The following is a 22545-nucleotide window of genomic DNA, read 5'->3' on the forward strand; positions in this document are numbered from 1 at the left end:
CACTCATACTAATCATAGTAGTCGAGTAAACGAAGTATTGTCTCGCTTGCGTACTGAACATTTAAATGAAGAAGAGAAAGCAAATTTAATTAATCTTTGTACACAATATTCAGATGTCTTTTATATTGACGGCGAACCGTTATCCTTCACTAACAAAATTAAACACCAAATTAGAACCTCAGATGAAATACCAATACACACTAAGAGCTATCGTTATCCATTCGTGCATCGACAGGAAGTCAGAGACCAGATCACAAAAATGCTAGAACAAAATATAATTAGACCATCTGACTCTGCATGGAGCTCGCCTATTTGGGTTGTTCCTAAAAGGGCAGACGCATCCGGGAAACAAAAATGGAGGTTAGTTGTAGATTTTCGAAAGTTAAATGAAAAGACCATTGACGACAAATACCCGATACCGAACATTACTGACGTTTTAGACAAGTTAGGTAAATGTCAATATTTTACGACTTTGGACCTGGCTAGTGGATTTTACCAAGTTGAAATGAACCCTGCAGATATATCCAAGACTGCCTTTAACGTAGAGCATGGTCACTTTGAATTTTTACGCATGCCGATGGGTTTAAAGAATTCACCATCTACTTTCCAGAGAGTGATGGATAATGTGTTAAGAGGATTACAAAACGTTATTTGCCTTGTCTATTTAGATGACATAATTGTATTTAGTACATCATTACAAGAACATATTATAAATTTAGAGAAGGTCTTTCAAAGACTCCGTGAATCTAATTTTAAGATACAGATGGACAAGTCTGAATTCTTAAAACTAGAAACCGCTTATCTTGGACACATAATTAGTAACGAAGGAATCAAACCAAACCCAGATAAAATAGCTGCAATTGAAAAGTATCCACTACCAAAAACTACTAAACAGATTAAACAATTCCTTGGATTGATTGGTTACTATCGTAAATTTATTCCCGATTTTGCTAGAATTACAAAACCTCTTACACAATGTTTAAAGAAAACCCAACAAATCACTCTTGATAAAAACTACATTGACTGTTTTGAAAGATGCAAACGATTACTGACAAACGATCCCATATTAATGTATCCCGATTTCAACAGAGACTTTATACTGACAACTGACGCATCCAATGTTGCAATTGGAGCCATCCTCTCACAAGGATGTATAGGATCTGATAAACCAGTGTCCTACGCATCTCGCACATTAAATGAGAGCGAATTAAACTACAGTACAATAGAAAAAGAGCTTCTTGCGATCGTCTGGGCTACCAAATACTTTAGACCATATCTTTTCGGCCGTAAATTTAAAATACTGACAGATCATAAACCACTTCAGTGGATCATGAATCTAAAAGAACCAAATTCGCGTTTGACTAGGTGGAGATTGAAATTAAGTGAATATAATTTTTCAGTTATATACAAAAAGGGTAAGAACAACACAAACGCCGATGCGTTGTCTCGTATCGAAATCTATAACGAAGAAATAAGCTCAATGATCGCCAACCCCTCAGAAAGACCACCCTCACCGACAGCATCTGTTACCGAAACAGCTCACACGAGCAATGAACACCCCATACTAGAAATACCAATCACTGACGAACCCCTTAACAGATTCCACAGACAGATATGTTTAACTATTGTAGGAGACATTAAAAAACGACCATCAGCGACTAAGCCATTTGACACTCACACACGTACATCAATCCAGATATCTAAATGTAACTTAGAAGAAGACGTAGTAAACGCAATAAAAGAATATGTCAACCCGAAAGTTAAAACTGCATTATTAATAAACCCACCGTTAGCGATGTATTCTATTATACCTATCATCCAAGATAAATTTAAAAGCTCATCCATGAATCTCGTATTAGCTAAAACAGAAATAGAAAATGTTAAGGAATATTTAAGGCAACAAGAAATCATAAAAAACTACCACGAGGGTAAAACTAACCACCGTGGCATCACTGAATGTTACCTAGCACTTTCACAAAAGTATTACTGGCCCAAAATGAAAGATCAAATAACTAAGTATATTAATGAATGTACTATTTGTGGACAGGCGAAATATGATCGCAACCCAATCAAACAGAAATTCAATATCGTACCCCCTCCTGCAAAACCATTTGAAATCATTCATATGGATCTATTTACAGCTGAAAATGAAAAATACTTAACTCTTATAGATGTCTTTTCAAAATATGCCCAAGCCTATCACCTCAGAGATGGCACTGCAATTAGTATCATACAAGCACTACTACAATTTTCAACTCACCATGGACTACCACTAGTTATAGTGACAGACAATGGGACAGAGTTTACAAACCAACTCTTCTCTGAATTTACTAGACTTCACAAAATATCTCACCACAGGACCTTAACCCATACTCCAAATGACAATGGTAACATTGAACGACTACATCTTACACTTCTTGAACATCTCCGTGCCCTCCGCTTAAAATATAAAAATGAACCTGTCATTAATCTTATGCCCTATGCCATATTAGCATATAACAGTAGTATCCACAGCTTCACAAGATGTCGTCCAATTGACATAATAACAGGACATTTTGACCCAAGAGACCCTCTCGATTTAGATCTCAGTAGTCATCTGCACAACAATACCTAATAAATCACAAAGAACAGATGAAAAATGTATATGAACTTATTAATGAAACATCCCTCTCTAACCGTACCACCCTTATTGAGAATAGAAATAAGGATCGCGAACCCGAAATTAACTATCAGCCTGATCAACAAGTTTTTATAAAAAATCCCTTCGCATCTAGGCAAAAACTAGCCCCACGTTATAATCAAGATACCGTCCTAGCAAACCTACCAATTCATATTTATACCTCGAAAAAACGAAATCCTATAGCAAAATCAAGATTAAAACGAATCCCTGAATCAGCAAAATTGTTACAGACTCCTACTGATGCTGATGCTGACCATGGAACGAACGACCAGCCAAGAGATAAAACTTGACAGTTTAGATGACGGACTCGGACTAATACCATTTAAATTAGGCAAAACTAATTTAATTACTCACTTCCATAGCTTTGTACAACACATACGACTAGACAACATTGAGACTAACATTCACTTATTACAAACTCAGTTATATGATTTTAAAATGAAATTGCCTAACGATACATACATTCTATACGAATTTCAGATAGAATACCTTAACAGTAAAATTAATAAAGTAATTGATCAGTTGAACACCTTACAACCAAACCGAGCTAAAAGAAGTCTTATAAATGGTCTTGGATCCCTTATAAAAAGCATTACTGGTAATCTAGATTATACAGATGCACTAAAATATAACGAAGCCATTGAATTACTGCGAAATAACCAGTTAAAAATGTCTCATGAAGTCAATAGTCATATAACTATTAGTAAAGAACTAACATCTTCTCAGAGTAAAATTTTATCTCAGCTAGTTAATAATCAGATAAAAATTAAAAATACCTTAAATCAATTATTAGATAGTGATGCTATGCAAAATTACAGTTATATGAAATTTACTAAGTTTGCTCAATTACTTACTATAATTAGCGAGAATATTGAAGATATTCTTATAGAATTATATAGGTTAGAAAATAGTTTAGCATATACGCGTGCATCAAGCACTCACCATAGTATGATAGGAATAAATAGCTTAGAGATAATATTAGAAAAACTTAGGAAGTTATATAGTAAGGAAAGTATTTTAGACATAGAGTTAAGACAATACTACGATATAATAAAAAGTGGTTACTATTATCATGGAAATAATGTAGTTATAGTTTTCAAGTTTCCTATAGTTTCAGTATATGGTTATACATTATATAAATTGTCTATTTTTCCTAATAAATTTAACCATACCCTCCTACCTCCTTATCCTTTCATAGCAACAAATGAGGAAGAATTCATGTACATGGAGGCTGAATGCCCGAAGTTAAACAACGGCCAGTATCTTTGTGAAGAACAATTACATCATCAACTGCGAACACAACCTGACTGCATCCAGCACTTCATTATGACTAAAACCTTACATAAAGACTGCAATCTAACAACCATTCATCTCCAGAAGGAAGCCATGCAAGAATTAGACAGCCGCCAATACATCTTATCACTCCCAAAACCTACAAGAGTACAGTTAAGATGTGACAGAGAGGATTTTGAGACTATACAAGGCAGTTACCTCGTTACCATTCCTATTAATTGCCTACTACGCACTGAAGAATTCACCATCATTAATAGTAACGATGAAATAAAAGGAAGACCTCTGAAAATTCTCAACGTACCATATGACGTTGAGGCGCAGCAGCCAGTTTACATACACACAAATGTAAATTCTATTAACTTAGAAGAATTGCACACTATTCAAGACGAAATCATAGCTCAGCCGTCCATACAACTGAACAAGATTCCTGACAATATATCATACTACAATACCATTCTACGTCATACTATTTAGTATAATAGTACTCCTCATACTACTGGTAACCAGACATTATAAGAAACATAAATCTAATAAACCTGAACCATTCAGAACAGAAAAGGATCATAGAGATGCAATTCCAGTTAACACCGGAGATCACGGCAAGATTCCAGCAACATTTTCACTCAACGTTTTAAAATAGTTGCTGCTCTATGGGGGGACGTGTTACAATACATAGACACCTTAATATCGCTGACGAGGAGCGACCTAGATTCTACATGGACTTTGGTGTTAACCAAACGCGATGCTACAACGCTGATGCAGCGGAACGTGCACCAGCGCCGACAACGTGACTTCGCGGTTGCCTAATTGTGCAACCGAGCCGGGCTTCCGTCCGCCACTTCTATTCTTGCCTCGATAGAGTCACCTCTCTTTTATTATAATTATAAATAAGTAATACATTGTAATTTTTAAATAAATTTATATTTAAATAATTTTAGTTTTTTTTAAGTCCTAAGGCTGCGACTTACGTAATTCGTACAATACTAATATGTTGGTCGGTACTGTTTAAAGTAGGCCATTGATACGACAGAATAAAAATAGTCGTAGAAGAAAATATAATGTTTATTTGTGATACCTACTTTTTGTATATGTATGTAGAAGTACTTATCGAGACATTTGCATTAAAACATAAATTGAATAATTTGACACGTCCACGGAGTTTATTTTTAAAATCCAAGTCGACGTAGAACAAAGTTTAATAAAATGTGTAATTAAAACCGAAAGCCCAAACATCGACTAAGACAATCGATTGAAGACTTAGGAGAGACGATCTTAAGTTTCAGTACGTTGATTAAATTAATTAAGCACCTGTACTTAGCGAACGGTCTTTTTAAACAGTACACCGAAGGTACGTAATTAATTACCTACCTGTCAAGATGTAACAGAATATTTTTAAAATAAAGTTTCCAGTTTTACTGCTACAGATTGGTAAAATTTAAACACCTGCATTTCGTAATTTACATTACATACATACGTTTGAACTGTTTGTATTTTAAATATATATCACTCAAATATACCCAATATTTGAGTGATATATATTTGCTGCCACGGGATGAGTTAGTTCTTTTATTGATGTTTTTATTACCGTTGCATTAGTTGGATTTATAAAATAACACAAAGATTTTTGATATCTGCGTCTCAGCAACAACTGCGTTAGACTTAAACCAAGAGGTGGTAAATTGGCGGTAAGTCACCATGAAGTCATGCACAATTGAACAATATGAATTCTTCGTCACTGGATCACGTCGCATCTAGTCTAGCATTAACAAAAAAAGTTTGATTGAGAAGCCCCTTCTCCGAGAAATCGAATTAAAATAATATAATGTTTTATGATACTAATATTTAAGTCTCACTAGTTTGAAATTATTAAATCAAAAGTTCATATATTGACGAGCAGTAACCTAATTAACTTAGATTCACTTCAAAATTTTGTATCTTCGGTTTATTTAATAATGTACGAGGTATTTAATTAACTGAGTTTGAAATTTAATTAATCCTTTTGTTCCCTAAATTAGATAAGACATTATGACAAAGTTTTTGGTGAACTGACCCTCCGGCATCTTGGATTATATTGGTGTGACTTTACCAAAGAGATTAGAGGACACCCGTAAGCCGATTATCAGGTTTTTCTTTAAAAATATAAGATAGACATCAAATCTATAAAAATAATTAAGTGTCAAATATTATATTACAAGTATATATATATATGCTTTTAACATTTATGTACATGTTTTATGTAATTGGAGTGGTAAAGAAGCCGACATGAACAGCACTATTGGATATCACGTTATCATGTGGCACCCGTGACTACTCATGCATTACGATTTCGGCATAGTAAGAGATTATGACTTGTCATGTAATTTTACTGTCTTGTCTAATTCTTCGACCGAAATATATTTCATAGTGCAACCTGAAATAGGTGAGACTGAGGTATTCGCAGACAACTTTTTATAAAGACTACTAAAATACAATTCAAAACAAAACAAAACAGTAAGAATTTTCATCGAACATATTTCAAAATAATTTTTGTCTATTTCAATAACTTTGATAGTTCTGCTATGGAATTATATTATGTTTCTGCATAGAATATAAGGTAACAATTATTATATTCAACTAATATCATATTATAGTATAAATTATAATATGATACTACAATTACTGAACCTCTCGGCTGTATATTTAGAGCGTACTTCATTAAAACATTTTATGGTGAAATTTGATACGTGCAGTCCGTATATCTGGATAACTCCGGAGCTTATAAAACGTTGAATATGAAATTTTCTCCACTTTTCAAATAAAACGCTAAGAGTTCATAAGCGATTACGTCATAGCGGCTGAAAAATGACTTCTGAAACCGACGCGCCACTCCGCGGCCCTATTCAAGATGAATTGTTTAAAATTGACGTCGAGATTAGCTAATTTGAAACCAAACGCCGGATTTTCTTTTATTATTGAAGCTCCTAAACGTTTTTGCTGTACCTACGCTTTTTTGTTTTGTTTTTATCATCCGTTTGTTTACATTTTCTGGTTGACTTATAATCGGGTTATTTCATTTTCATTTAAACGTTGCTGGCAAGCTTACGCAGCTTTTTATAAAATAAGACAAGTGTTTGCGTATCTATGATTTTATTCGTACATCGAATGGTGTTTATAAAAGCAATACTTGCGTATAATGTAGATGACATCTATGAATTAACTATTGTCATTTATATAATGCTTTATTTGTACGACCACATGCTTACAGCATTAAAAAGGAGCAGTACATAGTAATTGAAGTTAGTTAGCTTATATTATAGACTAGTATTCGCTTGTTTGTTTTGATTTAGTAATTACATACACATATGTATGTCACATATCTGTTTGTATTGTTTTGGGATTCTTCACGTACTCGTATATCGTGTATTCTTGGCTATTTATTATTACTATTGTATGTTATATAATAATATCTATATTACTCTGTAGTCAAGAAAAATTAAAAGAGATGTTATAATATATACGAGTAATTTAGAAGCTGTTAAAATGGCAAAGGAATAGGAGATTCAACAAAGTTTCCGCTAACGATGCGGTTTCTTTACAGATAAATTGATATCGGTTTCCTCTGATGTTGGTTTTAGTGTACCTATCTACCGCGGCAATTTTACGTTTACTAGCAAAGATTCGCTTGCAATAAGTTCTTGCTATTTGCTCATTTACCCTGTATCATTAAATCTAATATATATTCATTACTAAATACTCTATTTCATTATATCAATTATGTAAAATTAAAATAATATAATATAATATTGTAATTAGAATATCGTGATAATAGTGAAACATTTTTGAATAGTTGATATATGTGACTAGTAATTAGTGACTCAACCTTAATTTATCTAACAATAACTCTAAAAGTTCATAAATATATATCTACTTGTATGTTTGAAAAATTCCAAAGTTAAAGCTTAAAAATTCTGTTGGTTGTGTGTATATGGAGGTTAATATCCGAAATTATTGTGTCTGTTTGAAAAATTATTTTTATTTCAGACATATAGAATGTATGATGATTGCAGATCATGAAAGGCATTGGGCAGGAATCATATTAAGTAATGGCTAGATATCGGATAAGAGGTTTGTTATGATCAGCATGTTTACATCATGGAAGAATTTGAACAGCAAGGATACACGGATTTATCAATTTACCATCATTTGACAGAACACAATCACGTTATAGTGTTATAGACCATTACAGTTGATATGTTGAACGCCAGTATCGCTTTCTCTCAGCCATTAGTAGGTACATAAATCATGAATAGATTGGCCACATTTGTCAATTTATCATGAGTTAATGAAGTGAAACCTGAGGCAAGATCTATGATTAATGGAAGGAATGCAAGTAAATAGTGACTTACGTAGTCGCATAAGTGCAATCATGTGAATATAGTTACTAATATCTACTGATCATCATCTTAAATGCCCATCAGTTTTGAGATTATGCATGTCCCTCGCGATAATGTTTATTGTAAACCATGTAGCCTGCTTTTTTAATAACGATCAAGAAGGTGATAAAATACTTGATATAAAGTGGCAACAGTCGGGTATATGTATATCGATATAGGATTTGTACAAATATCGTCTGGAATAACAACGCATGAATGGTACAGCGGACGTAATATGATGACGTGAGACGGTGATGCTGTTCGTATACGAATACCCAGGACATGGTTACTAGTTGTCGTTAGTTTAGTTACATAAAAGTATAGATATCGACAGCACCACATAATGTTACATATAGACTCACCTTTCTAATCATTATAATAAATATTATAGTAAAATCTAATATTCATTTAACCATGGTAGACTTTGTCAGACCAAAATCATACATATTACAATCCTTATTACAATGTCATCATATATGCATTTATTTATACATATAGGATAATAATACTAATACTCGATTTTTTTTATAATTAATACTTAGGAACAAACATTTCACGAAAATACATAAAACAAATATATGAATTTAAATTAATGAAGAGATTAACAAAATACAACTTGAGTAAATCTTGTGTATTGGATTAGTTTGTTTTCTCATAAAATTAGACAACTTTCAGATGTTTCTGAAGAGAAAAGGGAAACTTTAAACGAGGCTGCTTTCTATTCACGCGTTTATATTAATTTCCTAACAAATAAGTTTTACTCGTAAAGTTATTTGTACCTATTGAAACATCTTTATTCTGTTTCAAACTCGCTTAAGGGCAAGATTCATCGGATAGAGAATTCCAAATTTCTGAACATACCTTCAACTGTATTTCTGCCTGTACTCGTAGCCTATTGTAGATTGTTTATTTTTAATGGATGAATTTTGAATGATTCACTTACGCAGGTAACAGCTTCTACGGCACTTACATTTTATCGAAATTTTCCATTGTGAACGATGAAGGACTTAAAGAGTAGATTAAGGAATGGAGGAGAACAAAAAAAAAAGATCGTTTTACCATGATATTCTGTTGTACAAATATATCCAAGTTTCAGAGAAGTATACAGTTTTGTAATTCTAATATTCTCTTTGTGTATCTTATTTTTATGCAATTGCAAACAAGGCGACGACACACTTAGGCGATTGTAAGTAGTAACCATCGCTTACAGTCTTATAGGTACATGAACAAAATACGGATTTTACATTATGTGACGGTTATGGTTATTGTATCTAGAGGACTACGATGTAATTCCTTTCGTTGGCCTGACACCCTTCAATTGAAACACATATTATAAAGCAAGAGATTGATGCAGATGACATTATATAACGTCTACTTCGAAAATATTATGAATTACAATAAAGATCTGTTAAAATATATTACTAAATCTTACCTAGTATGGTATGTCTTATTAAAAATTTAAAGGTGGAAGAATAAATGGCATGTTGGCGGTAAACCGTCTGTCAACGCCTGTCCCAAGCTGTCGACGCCCCCTTGCCGTATGTTCTCATTGCTCTCATCAAAGAACCTAAAGATGTTTACCTAAGTTTACTTAATGTAAAACTATTATTTCATCTAAATTCATTATGAACTTGTGATTTAAACTTTACACAACCTATCACAACACGGAGTTTCCTTTAATTAGATTACAAGACTTGAAACACTTCCTAAACATTGTTATCACTATTTAATTTAGACGTTTATCACTATTGCTTCCAATTTACACCTTATATGGTACACACTCTCATTGCAGAGATTTTGAATATTCTGTTTATATAACAAGTAGTAAGACTTTAAATGAACATAAGTTGAAAAAAAAATGAACACTTATAGAAGTTATTTGTGTAAATAAAAGTCTTGTCGAGATCTTTATCTGGACGCTGTATTGGATGTCGTGGCCTTTAAAGGTGATGGGCGTGAGAGTTTAAATTTAATTTGGATATAAAATATGGATTTGAATAATTATACACTGTGTTTTTTAGCATTTATTATGTCCATGTGTTTTACATGAATCATAACTACAAATGATTCAAGGTTTTTATCTTCAATAGTATTAGTAATATTATATAGAGCAGCTTAAATTTTGTAGATCGTCTGCATGTGCAAATGCTGGGATGAACCAAGAAGAAGTGTATTAGAACTGATAAATAATGCAAAAAGAAGAGGAGATAATATGCTACTCTATAAGGTACGCGTACCTGACTATCATTTAATCGTCGTAGGAGATGAGCTAATAGTACTTGGTGAACTGAGTAAGATGTCGAAATTTACGGTATTAAATGCATTACTGAAATACAATGATATTAGTTGTGCCGGAAGTACTTACATTTTATATAAACTATAATCCACTAATATAATATAACTTAAACTGAACTACTTATTCATGTAATAATAAAATTATTTCATATAATTATATTATTAATATTACATATAAATTGTAACAGATGCACTAATATTATAAATAATAGCTATCACTTCTTTACTTCACTACACTTTTCTATTTTAACTATTCTTTCATTCAGTATTTTCAGTATTGTTTTATTTGTTTCATCCAAATACGGGCGATATTTCAACGAAACAATACCAGAAACAAATTGTTGTACTCGTACATACAAAGATGTACTATGTAGTTTGCAAATAGCCTACCTAACAGTTGCTTCACAGTTTATAACATAAGGGTATGTTCTGTATTAATTTTTTTGCGTTCATTTCACCTTTTTGTATTCATTTAAAAATTAATACAAAAAGTACATCTCAGTAAAATTAAAATGTAAGAAAAGAATAAAATGTAAAAACTATTACAAACCAGTTACAATACACCCTGGTACTTTAAATAACCCCGGATATATTACTATAATGTTATTTAATATTAAATCAATCAAAACCTGTAATGTAGTTGCTAAACAGATATTTGAATCAGTTGATATACATACCTAAATATATTTTTAAATTCAGAATTAGTTAGAAAACCTACAGCAATAATGTTTTTATACGGGGTTCGAATTCATGGCATTTAATTGCTAAAAGTGCTGTTACGGTTTGTTACAGCGTTGTAATTATGAAATTGTATTTTAATTAATATTTTTTAATAAATTCATATAAATTATCCGTTTATTAAATACATACACAGTAATATTTCGTTTGTTCTATATTAAACTGATCTGAGCTCAGAAACTCAATGCTTGTATAAAATGTGGTTTACTTTTCCGAAAGCAAAGTAGGAAGGTCGAAAACAACAGCGTTCAATAATATTGTTAGCGGCTGTCAAAGTCAGAGCTTATAAATCATCTGAACTTCAAATAACCGATAAACAATATTTCGATTGGGATAACCGTAACGAACATTCACATAGATAACAATGATCGATTACTTCAAATATTCTCATATAAACATTCTATTTATTAGTTAAGAAAGAATATATATTTAGGGTTCTGTACTAAAACTTTATAAATAAACATAATCCCATCAAAAACATAAATGTGAAATGATAGCCGAGTTTAATATTATGATATATGCCTTGATTGTTGACTTCTACGACAAAAGAGGTGAGATCTAAATGGGTGCCAAGTTCAATGGTCTGTCCTGAAATGTATTTATAACAATATAAAATATAATTTCTTCTTATAACTTAGGATAATATACTGTAGCCTAAGGTCTGACTTGGCAATCTATAAGTAATTATAAGTAACTTCATAAGAAAGTTACTTATAATTACTTATATTTATATTATTATGTGAAACCGCAGGCACAGATAATAGAATATAAATAATTAAGTAAAAATACAGTTAATTACACATACATGTGTTAAACCGTCTATGCAAAATACTATTTGACGTCCGATTGTTTCGCCCAATCAATCGTTGCTTGATCCCTTAGATCTAAAATATGACACGTGAGTAGCCAGTTGAATTGGGCCAACATTTTAACTCGGAAGTCGGTAGTCAACTTCTAATATTCCAAAGAAACACCCGTTAGTACCATTGGTCAGTAATGCTAATATTTATATTTGAATGTGAAAAGTATGGAAAGACCGTTCGATCGCAACACGATAGATCGGTTGCTAAATCGTATTGTCCGTAGACGGTTTAAGGGGGCCGCTAATCATAACAGAGATCTGAATTCGCATCACGTAGCAGCCGCACCGTGCTGATGCAACGAAAATGAATAAAAATATGCACCCGTACAATTTGCACGTTTGTATCTACATCTAGAATTGAAATAGAAAATAATTTAACCACGTAACAATTTTGCTACTATTTCATATGTACTGTATTTTTAAATGAATTGAACTGAAATGAACAGTTAAAAATGAATTAAAACCTAGATTTTATTTATGTTTACCCTAATCATGGTATATAAAAAAGACATTATCTTACATACATACTTTATTCATAAACTGTTTTGATAATATTGTCAAACATTCGAGTCCTCTATTTTTTACTGCCAGGAGTAGCTATTTCCAAGATTCGAGTCTTACTGGCATACTGTTAGTGGAGGCGGTATCATAATTTCAATATTATTGTCAAAACTTTGAAATAAACTAATAAGAGTAAAGCGTACTTTACTGTTTTGTTGTAATTTATTTCCAGAAGGCTGGATCATTAAAAATAATAGAGTGGTCACAAATATGGTATGCAGGGTTAGCTTATTAATGAGAAACATCTCATACAGTCAATCTAATGCAATGCTACTGAATACATGCAATACTACGGAAGAAATTGTTGTGCATTGATAAAATTTAAAAACCATAACATATGGTATATTCTAATAGCAGTATATACAGAGAATTTAATTAAAATATTTTAGACTAAATTTGTTAATATAAAATTCTGATGAAATACTTTTTGGCAAATTTAATAACAATTTCATAGATATTTATTTATAGATATTTTTAGTAATGAAAGTCTTTTTCTCAGAAAGTGGATAATAAGCAGTCTTTTCACTAATTAAGCCGAGCCAGCCGACAAATTAGTGGTATCGACATATTATTATCAAGTCGTCGAACGAGCCTATTATTAAATGCATTAATAATTACCTACTAGACGGCTTTTTGTAACGATCCATTAGAAAGACGTCACTTTACCATTATCGCGAGATGAATGATTCATAATTCAAACAATACATTGTGTACTTTATGGTTCCGCTGTATATTTATTAATACATACGTTATGCGACGTCTTTCGAGGCGGCTTTAATATTAAATAGGAATAGTATTTACTACCATATTGGTTCGTAGTAATATGATGTCCAATGTACTTCGCATGCATTACTATTACAGAGGACTCAACTGTAACTTCACTCTTCATCTGAAAATCAGAAATAGGTGGGACAGATGTATCCTCATAGACGATTATGTACAAAGTTTCTCAATAAAATATATTATGAAAATCGACAAATTACGCTTGTGCAAAACAAAACACCTAAATTTGAAACATATTTGTTTAGTTTTAAATATGAGAAATTTGACTCCGTACTTATTAATGTGGTTTAATTAAGTTTTAAAGGTAGGTACGGAGTGTTTACATGAATTTACATAGATAGCGAGCCTCTTATAATAGTCACAAATTAAAAATCTAAAGACGGCTGTCGGATGTAGGGAATAATTTAATAGCATTATTTCAGCTATATGTATATTGTTTAAATACTACATCAAAAAAAGACTAATACTTCATTCTATTGTTTTTTTTGTATTAGGCGGCATCGTGGTTAATTTTGAACTGGTTTTGTTCAGTATTTTTTAGTCAGTTTTATATATTTTTTTCAAATGCTACTTATCTATAAGTCAGTGCATTACATTGGACGAAAGTAACTAATAAAGAAAAACAATTGGATGATGGTGGTCCGGTTCTTTGTATTATAATTGATTTTAAAGTATTAATAAAAAACTAATATTTATTAAAAAAAATATGTTTACATAAAAAACCTCTATGAGTGTTTAGAAATATACATAAAATACTTTATTCATTTATTTGCCAGTTACAGTGTGAATGAACTATACGGAAACAACTAAATCTAAACTAAATCAATTATTATTGTGCAATACTCTTATTAAGTACAATGATATAAAAGATGATGAACTATATAAATCAAATAAACGGTAAAGTAAAACCATGATCTATTCATTCAGGATCTATTTATTTTATATATTTGATGCCTAGTGTGTACAAATATCAAAATATATGTAAAATAAAAAAATTTACTGCTATTAAAATAGCCGTAATATTTTTTTTTATTTTCTCTTTATCAATTTCAACAATAAAATTTCACAAATAATTATTGGCATAAAAATATAATGAGTCGACCCAGTATAACTTGTAAATATTCAAAGTGTTCGAGCAAAACTAATTTGTATTTCTGGGGATGAAATTAAAAAGTACGAGAAAAGATACAAATTGCTTTGCCCTCAATTTGCTCGTGTCCCGACTCTAGCATTTGTTTGTTTTCATAAAAGCTCATTTATTAGGAAAACCGCAGGATATTACGCTTTATGAAATTTTATGATTTCACTGAGATAAAACTGATGAATAATAAACTTGAATTTCATTTCCTACAAGTATATACGTAATAATGTGGTTTAATGCGTAGGAACAAGGAATCTTTCTGGTTGTTATCTCCGACGATGGCGGTGGAAATATCATTTTAGGGTTGACTTAAGGCGTATGCAGTGAATAAGTAAAAATAAGTCAGATACGTGGGTTGTTAGATATTTATTCGTCCCCTAACGCCCCTTTCTAACATAAATCTGTGTCGCCTTGAATATAGTTTGCATTATTATGCAAAGTCAAGTGGCGGACTCCGCGGCGTGTGAATAAGGAACCGCTGCGTTTGTAAGTTTTTGGAACAGCAGTGTTCTCTCGTTGTCACACAAAATTTGGGTGTTTTTGTCTGTCTACTATAATATATTACAGTTACAGTAGACTAACTATGTATATATATCACAGATAACATAATATTACATATATATTATATACAATGAAGTGACGTTTGTTAATCTCGCTAATTAATATCTAGAGCGGACTAACTGATTTCGGTGATTTTAGTTTTAAAATATTTGTGCAATGTTGGAAATATTAGAAAATTTTAAGAAATTGTTAGAAAAATATTAGAACACAACAAATTTATTTTCCCATACAAACGTTCGTCAATGTCAGAGTGATTTTCGAAATTTCAGGTATGTACTACATACAAATATATATGTTGTATAATACGTATTATACAAATATGAGTGACACATTACTTAATTCTGAGGCGGTATAAAGTTCACTGGCTCAGCTAATTAACAGTAAGAACCAACTTACTGAAATGAAATGAAATTTGGCAGAAAGTCAAGTTATACTTAAGTCTATAATATCTAGTTTAATTGATACTTGAATTTGTATGAACTCTATCATTACTGTTACACATTATTGTTTCATGCGTTTAGTGTAGGAATTTAATTTTGCAAAAGAAATAAAGTTTTAAACATGATTGAAGAATTTCATTATATTTAATTGTTAGTATTTACTGTATGTACACAGATTGCATAAGCTGCTTAAATATAAGTAGCCTGATTGATCCATAATTGAAGGTATATTATGTATATGTACCTATATGTAGATACTTTGTCTTATATAATGAGGTCATTAAAGTTACTATCTAATGTAGAAATTATATTACGAATATATTCCTGCAGCTATTCAGTACCCTGTTTTAATTTTCTATTGTAGCAGACATCTGTATTAATGAGTATGATTTTTATATAGTTTTCAGTGATACATAATATTAGCTAATATACTTGAATTCACATAATCTTTTTCATATATTTTAGTATATAGTAGTAGTTTTCTATGTATTTCTGTTAGTTGTTTAAAGCTCATAGTACAAGTTCCGGTTATTACAGCTAGATGGCACTGTGTGGTATATTTTGGAATACATATTCCTTACAGAAATTGCGTGCTAGTTGAGTGAGGGGCAATCTAAGGTTAAATATTTCTAGCCATAAAATGACAGTATGGCGTATCTGACGTGAACATATCATAAGGACGAAGTCACGTATTACATTTTATCAGCCCTTTTATTTAATACTAGCAGATGCCTGTGACTTCTTTCACTTCGATCTAGTTATTTGAGTAGTCTATTTCTGATTTTTATGAATATTTTATGTACATTATAATAATTATAAATAATAATAATATCCTCAGGATAATTCACACAGCTAGTTTCAAGCTAAGTAAAGCTTGTGTTATGGCTAAAATAGTATTTATATCTTATATTATATATTATATAATATATTATAAATACTATTTTTTTTGTAATTAAATACATAACTTACATAGCATACACATAGACCAATGCAACAAATATTTGTATCATGTGAGGAATCCAAGCCGCGACCATTAGGAGTAAAGCGAAGTGCTAAACCGCTAAACTACCGAGGACGTCAACATAATTAAAACTGGTGGGTTTCCTGTATAAACTTACATTTCTTATTTTACTCCCATTCGCACAATATCTCAAAAGATAGCGTAAAATTGAGATCCAATCAGTCATTTAGTCGTGCGAAACGTAACAAACAGTCAGACATATTGAGATTTATAAATAATATATTATGTAGTATGGATACTCCAGGTCATTTTAATGTAAAACAGTAACATATTGGATTAGGCTGTATTTACTTAATTTAATATTGATGAATATTCATACTAGGGGTAACCAGAGCAAACAGCGAATATCTTACTTTAAATAGATAATCCTTTTAGTGATGGTAATTCAATCCTAGACGGGATAACCATCTTACCTGTTGTGAAGCAGTGATGTATGTAATGTGTATATACCAAGCTTTATCAAGCATAAACAAGGTATAATTGGGTACAGGGCAGTGTAACATGTTTTTAGCATTAGCTCTTAAATAGTAAAAAAAACAAACGAGACCGACGTAAGATCAAGTTTTATTTGTGGTTGGCATGGTAATACAAGCGAATGGTCAAACATTAAGCGACTAAATTAATATACAAAAAGTACCCAAATATATAGCTATTGTATTCACCACCAATCCTGTTGGGACAGATAACAATGATAGTAGAACCAGTTAAACTTGAAAAATACAGGTTCTAGTCAAATCAAATCAAATCAAATATAGCTTTATTCATGTAGGTCCATCACAGACACTTATGACAAGTCAAATTAATCTACAGTATGATACTTAATGTAAGTTACACTACTTATTGGATACTCTAACATGACAGCTAATACATGCAGTAACAATTTTTAAGACTACAGACTCTTACATGACAAAAAATACATTATACAAAATAAATAAAATTGTGGCAGTATGTCCAATTAATAGATAAATTAATAACAATGATAATAATATAGAACTTACTGTAGTTTCTATTACATGCAAAGATCTTTTAGAAAGATGTAGAGAGATTTCGATAGTATGCCTGTCATTCCCACTTAGGTCACATGTAAGTTAACCTTTTTCGTTAATTTGAAATATCTATTTATATTTATTGCTTCGTCTCCAGGTATATTTGTTTCCCATGGTACAGTGAGTTCTACCAGTATAACACGTTTAGTTTTTTAATATATGAATATCTGGTCTGGATGATGAAACACCAATTTCCTCTGGGATATTATAATCCTTTTTCTAAATGTGCATTAAAGTAGTCCAGTCATGTGCAACACCTAGGATTGAGACGGGCTTGTTTTTGAGTTTTGAGTTTATTTTTCTCTTGTAAAGTTAATATATCTTGGTTTTCGATATTATTGAAATGTGTGAGGATATTTAAAATTCATTCTTTGCTGCACTCGGAGTAGTGTTTTCTATGACTGGGTGATATTGTTTACATCCATCAGACACAATCATCAATATTTCTGTAAAAATAGTAGTGATATGTAAAATCAATTTAGAATTATGAGTATATAATAAAAAAAATAGTTACCATTTATATTTTTGAAATAGGTATTATCTATATTGCGTAAAACAAAATTAAAGTAATTCTTTTCCTTCAGCTTAAGGTGTGTCTACAGCCACAAAATTTAGTAAGACAATTAACCAAATTGGTAACTGATACCGGCGAATAATGGGGGACTCATTATTGCGTGCAATTATTTATTAATTTATTTTCGTTTTGTTTACCTTTATTTTTACTAGATTTTGTCTTAATAGTTTTAACATGTTATAATATATAAGTATAAAAGGTTATTATAGACAATGAATCGACTTTCAAACTGACCCCTTTCATTGTTAGGCATACCTATTGATTAGTCACCTCTTCACTATCGTTATTATCGTTTGAAGCATTTATCATCTATACTATTGAATATATACGCCCCCACAAGTAAATAATTGAAAGAAACGACTACTGAGACTGAAATACGTCAAAATAAAAAACTCAATCTTCCTCTTATACAGAGCGACATAGCATCTTAACTTAACTTTGTGAATAATTAGTATGAACATTTCTGTTGCGCATTATTTAGATATCATTACTTCATTTATTGAGAAATTATTTTATATGGCAATAGAATCAAATTGTCATCACTTAGACACTGTTGATATCGTATCAATAGATGTTTGTATTAAATCCTGTAACAGCATAATTGAACGTGGCTGGCACACGGCTCTACGAGTGACGTTACAAAATCAACATGAACTGTTATTAAGTCAACACGCAACAGAACAATTAGGTGTTCATTAAATACATGCTTAATGTATAATCGATGGCTGTCGATTCCAATGATTTATGATCACTATAGTCAAGGAAAATATTATTATTCAACCGGGTTTAACAGCATAATTATTTTAAATATGACTACGTCGTTTTTGCACTTATACTGCTTATTTTTTTTAAAAGATTTAGGTCATGTTGACGCTATGTGCCCTAACTAAGAGGCTTGTAGAAAGCTCTTAAAAAGATAATAACTGTAAATAGTCTGTCCCAGTGTTCAAATACCTATGCGATTTAAAAAAGTAATAAAATAATCTAGTTGCATATATAGTTCTAGAGAGTGATTACTTTTAAAATCATGAAGAGTTTTTAACTATATACATTTCAACTCTCCACATATTTGAAAATTTCAGATTTAAACGGCATTGAGGCAAATAAAATAAAATGTGATACAAAAAAAAGAATACTACTGTTTTCTATGGTTTTCAATAATGTCTGCATATCAAACCTATTGTAGTCTTTATGGTCTGTGGTCAAACAAGCAGATTGCTATATATTTTTTTATTTGCAGTATGTCGCTGTGGTCATGCTTAAAGAGAATATTCTTTGCATAAGAATCATAAAAATAATTATTTCAAATTGAATGGTTTCATGTGAGACAGTGACGGTGAATCTTACGCGTGCGAGAATCAGCTGGTGTTTGTTTGTTAAAATAAATTCACGTGTGGAAACGATACAATCCAATTTGGAGCTTATTTATGCGGTGTGGACGCTTGATTGATTAGATAGCAACAGTGATTTGTGCCAAAAACGGGTAATATTTCACTGAAATGTTGAATGGAAAATGGAACGACGTAGACCACCTACGCGCGGTAATTACTTGTATAAGCAAACTGGATAAAATGAGTTTCTCGACTAAGAAGTAAGTTATATTACGTCTGCTGAAATATATTTCTGAGCTGAACAGTCGATTCCTTTGTGTGTTGTTTAAATTTGTTCTGATATTTTGTATTCGAGTTGTAATAATAGAATGTTGAGTGTTCTCTGAGTTAATTAGAAATCTTTATACCACGCCAGTATAAAGTAACTTTCTTTTCTTCATTTATTATTGATCAGTTTTTCAGGCAAAGCAAACTCAAATGCCGGACTTCATAGTTGTGCGTTGGAGAGTATATATATTGCTAAATTCATCTAACCAATAAGTATTGGAATACGATGCCAAATACAGAAAGTTGAAAACAGTGGAGGTAGTATTCCATATATTGAGTAAAAGCACATAAAAGCAGGAGTCCCCGGTAATGAAAGGGGAGATTTCCTAGCAAAAAATGCAGCTTTAAAAAAGAAGACAAAACTGAAGTACGATCTATTCCCCCTATCATATGCTAAGAAAGAAGTAAAACATAGAACAAGCTCATAAAATAATAAATACAATAAAGTTCAACAACACAATTACGCATTTATTGATTGGTCATGGAGGAAATAGATCGTACCTGCATAGATTTAAGATAATAGGCTCCGATCACTGTCAGTGTGACGATGAAACACCGCAGTTTGTGATACATGTTATAACGGAATGCCGCATGTTTAACTTAAAAAGATTTCATTCTGTAAATATACTAGATATAGAAATAAAATTGGAATATTTCCCAAAACTAATGACAGATAAATATGATAGACAAATATTTTTAGAGTATGCAACAGGAGTATTAATTTTATTTATTTATTTTTTCAGGCTGCTAGGCCAATATTATAAATACCTTATGGACTAACATACATATGAAATAGTATAAAATTAAGATATTGAAATTGTCTGTGTGATCACGGCACTGGCGGCGGCAATCTGCCACGGTAGCGCCTATACAACACCTCCCTCGCCAGTAGTCCTGCTTCATGAAGGTGGGCAGCATGTTGGTAGGCCGGCCCCAAACGCCTTGAAATTCGTATTGTGGCTCGATTCTAGCCGCGTCTCCCTCAATGTCAGGTTACACTTGGTACGGATATAATCGACAATATCCTGTTCCTTAGTGGCGTAATGTAGACAGGACAGGTACATTGCCGTGGTCGGTGTAGCAGTACGCAGTAGGAAGTTGACCCTGTTTGTGCGCCTATTCTTTTGTACCACGACGAAGCCATCGACACTGTGGTTGCACCGAGTATTTCGTTGGCGCTGCTTCCACTGGCAACGATATAGGCGCTCGCGGCCTGCGGGCGCCTGCATCGTTGCCAGTGAAAGCTGCTATTATTATTACTCATGGTTTTTAAGCTTCCACTGGCAGCTTAAAATCCATAAGTAATATTAATTAATAGGTAAGTGTTATTATTTATGTATTATTAGGGTATTACGGGTACATATAATAAGTAGTATAAGGATATTAATAATCAAAAATAATAACAAAAAAAATAATAATAATAACCTCCTATATGATAAATTACCTATAATATCCTTATGATTTTATACAGATAATAGACAATTTCTATCTTATTGTTTTCTGTTGCCAAATGTTTCAAAATTCTTGATTGTTTGTCAGTAGCTTCGTTCCCTCACATACTAACTTATATTGAATTTATCTTCATGTTCTTAATTTTTATACACTCATATAAATTTTATATTTAGTTTAGAAAGTAGCCTCTTTTACGTATAATATAATTGTCGATATATTTAGACTACAGAGAAACCATTATACCTACATGCAATATTAATTAATGTTAATTAAACGTAGAAATTATAATTAGTAATTTTAATAACTTTGACTTATTTTCACTTCGCAGGTAATATTTTAGAATAGGTTTCTGAGATCCATTAATAAAATCATTACGATAAAATGTTGTTCTTGTAATATAGCAATGTCCATAATGTACTTCTATAGTGGATTATAATGGAATATAGCATCTACCAGCCATAATATATAATATAAGCTGGCTTGTTCTGTTATGACATCGTAAGTATAGTCATTTATTTTGGAGATTAAAGAATAATAAATTTTACTGTTCCATCGCAAAATATAGTTTATTACAATTACTTATAGAATACAGCAGGTGGGAAGGAATTAGATAAGTAACCTAGAAAAAACAAAAAGCACAAGTTTAAATAGTTTTTTTAAATATAGTAAGTGTCATACTATTCTTTATATTTGGTTGTTTATTTTTACTAAGAAAGTACCAATATAATGTGTAGGTAGGTTGAACCTTTGAGTGTTCTCTTCCACGGAAATCTTTAGTGAAAGGCGAAAGATTTATGCGTTTTTAAGGGAAACCTACCTAATAAAGGTGAACGTTAAAACAGCTAAAAGCCATTGTTGTTAATTTAAGATTTAAAATATTTTCAGAGTCAATGATCAATTTAAAAAATAATTAAAAGTTAAAATACGGAGATAAATTGAGTAATGCCATATGTTTGCGTTTGGGTCAATATCTGTATACAAGAGTATTATTAAAGAAAGGAGATACAAAAAAGGAAAATTCAAATAAA

At 31.5% G+C, this 22545-nt stretch overlaps 1 non-coding gene across 1 annotated transcript; it reads right to left on the reverse strand.

Moving 5' to 3' along the window:
* Positions 1-22216: 22216 nt before the first annotated feature.
* On the reverse strand, positions 22217-22338 carry LOC131843216 (U5 spliceosomal RNA). The gene has a single exon (XR_009357532.1). It is a non-coding gene; the product is annotated as a U5 spliceosomal RNA (small nuclear RNA).
* Between the last annotated feature and the right edge of the window lie 207 nt (positions 22339-22545).

The sequence above is a fragment of the Achroia grisella genome, unplaced genomic scaffold (assembly GCF_030625045.1).
Source record: "Achroia grisella isolate CSIRO2021 unplaced genomic scaffold, CSIRO_AGI_Agris_v1 utg2876, whole genome shotgun sequence".
Taxonomy (NCBI): domain Eukaryota; kingdom Metazoa; phylum Arthropoda; class Insecta; order Lepidoptera; family Pyralidae; genus Achroia; species Achroia grisella.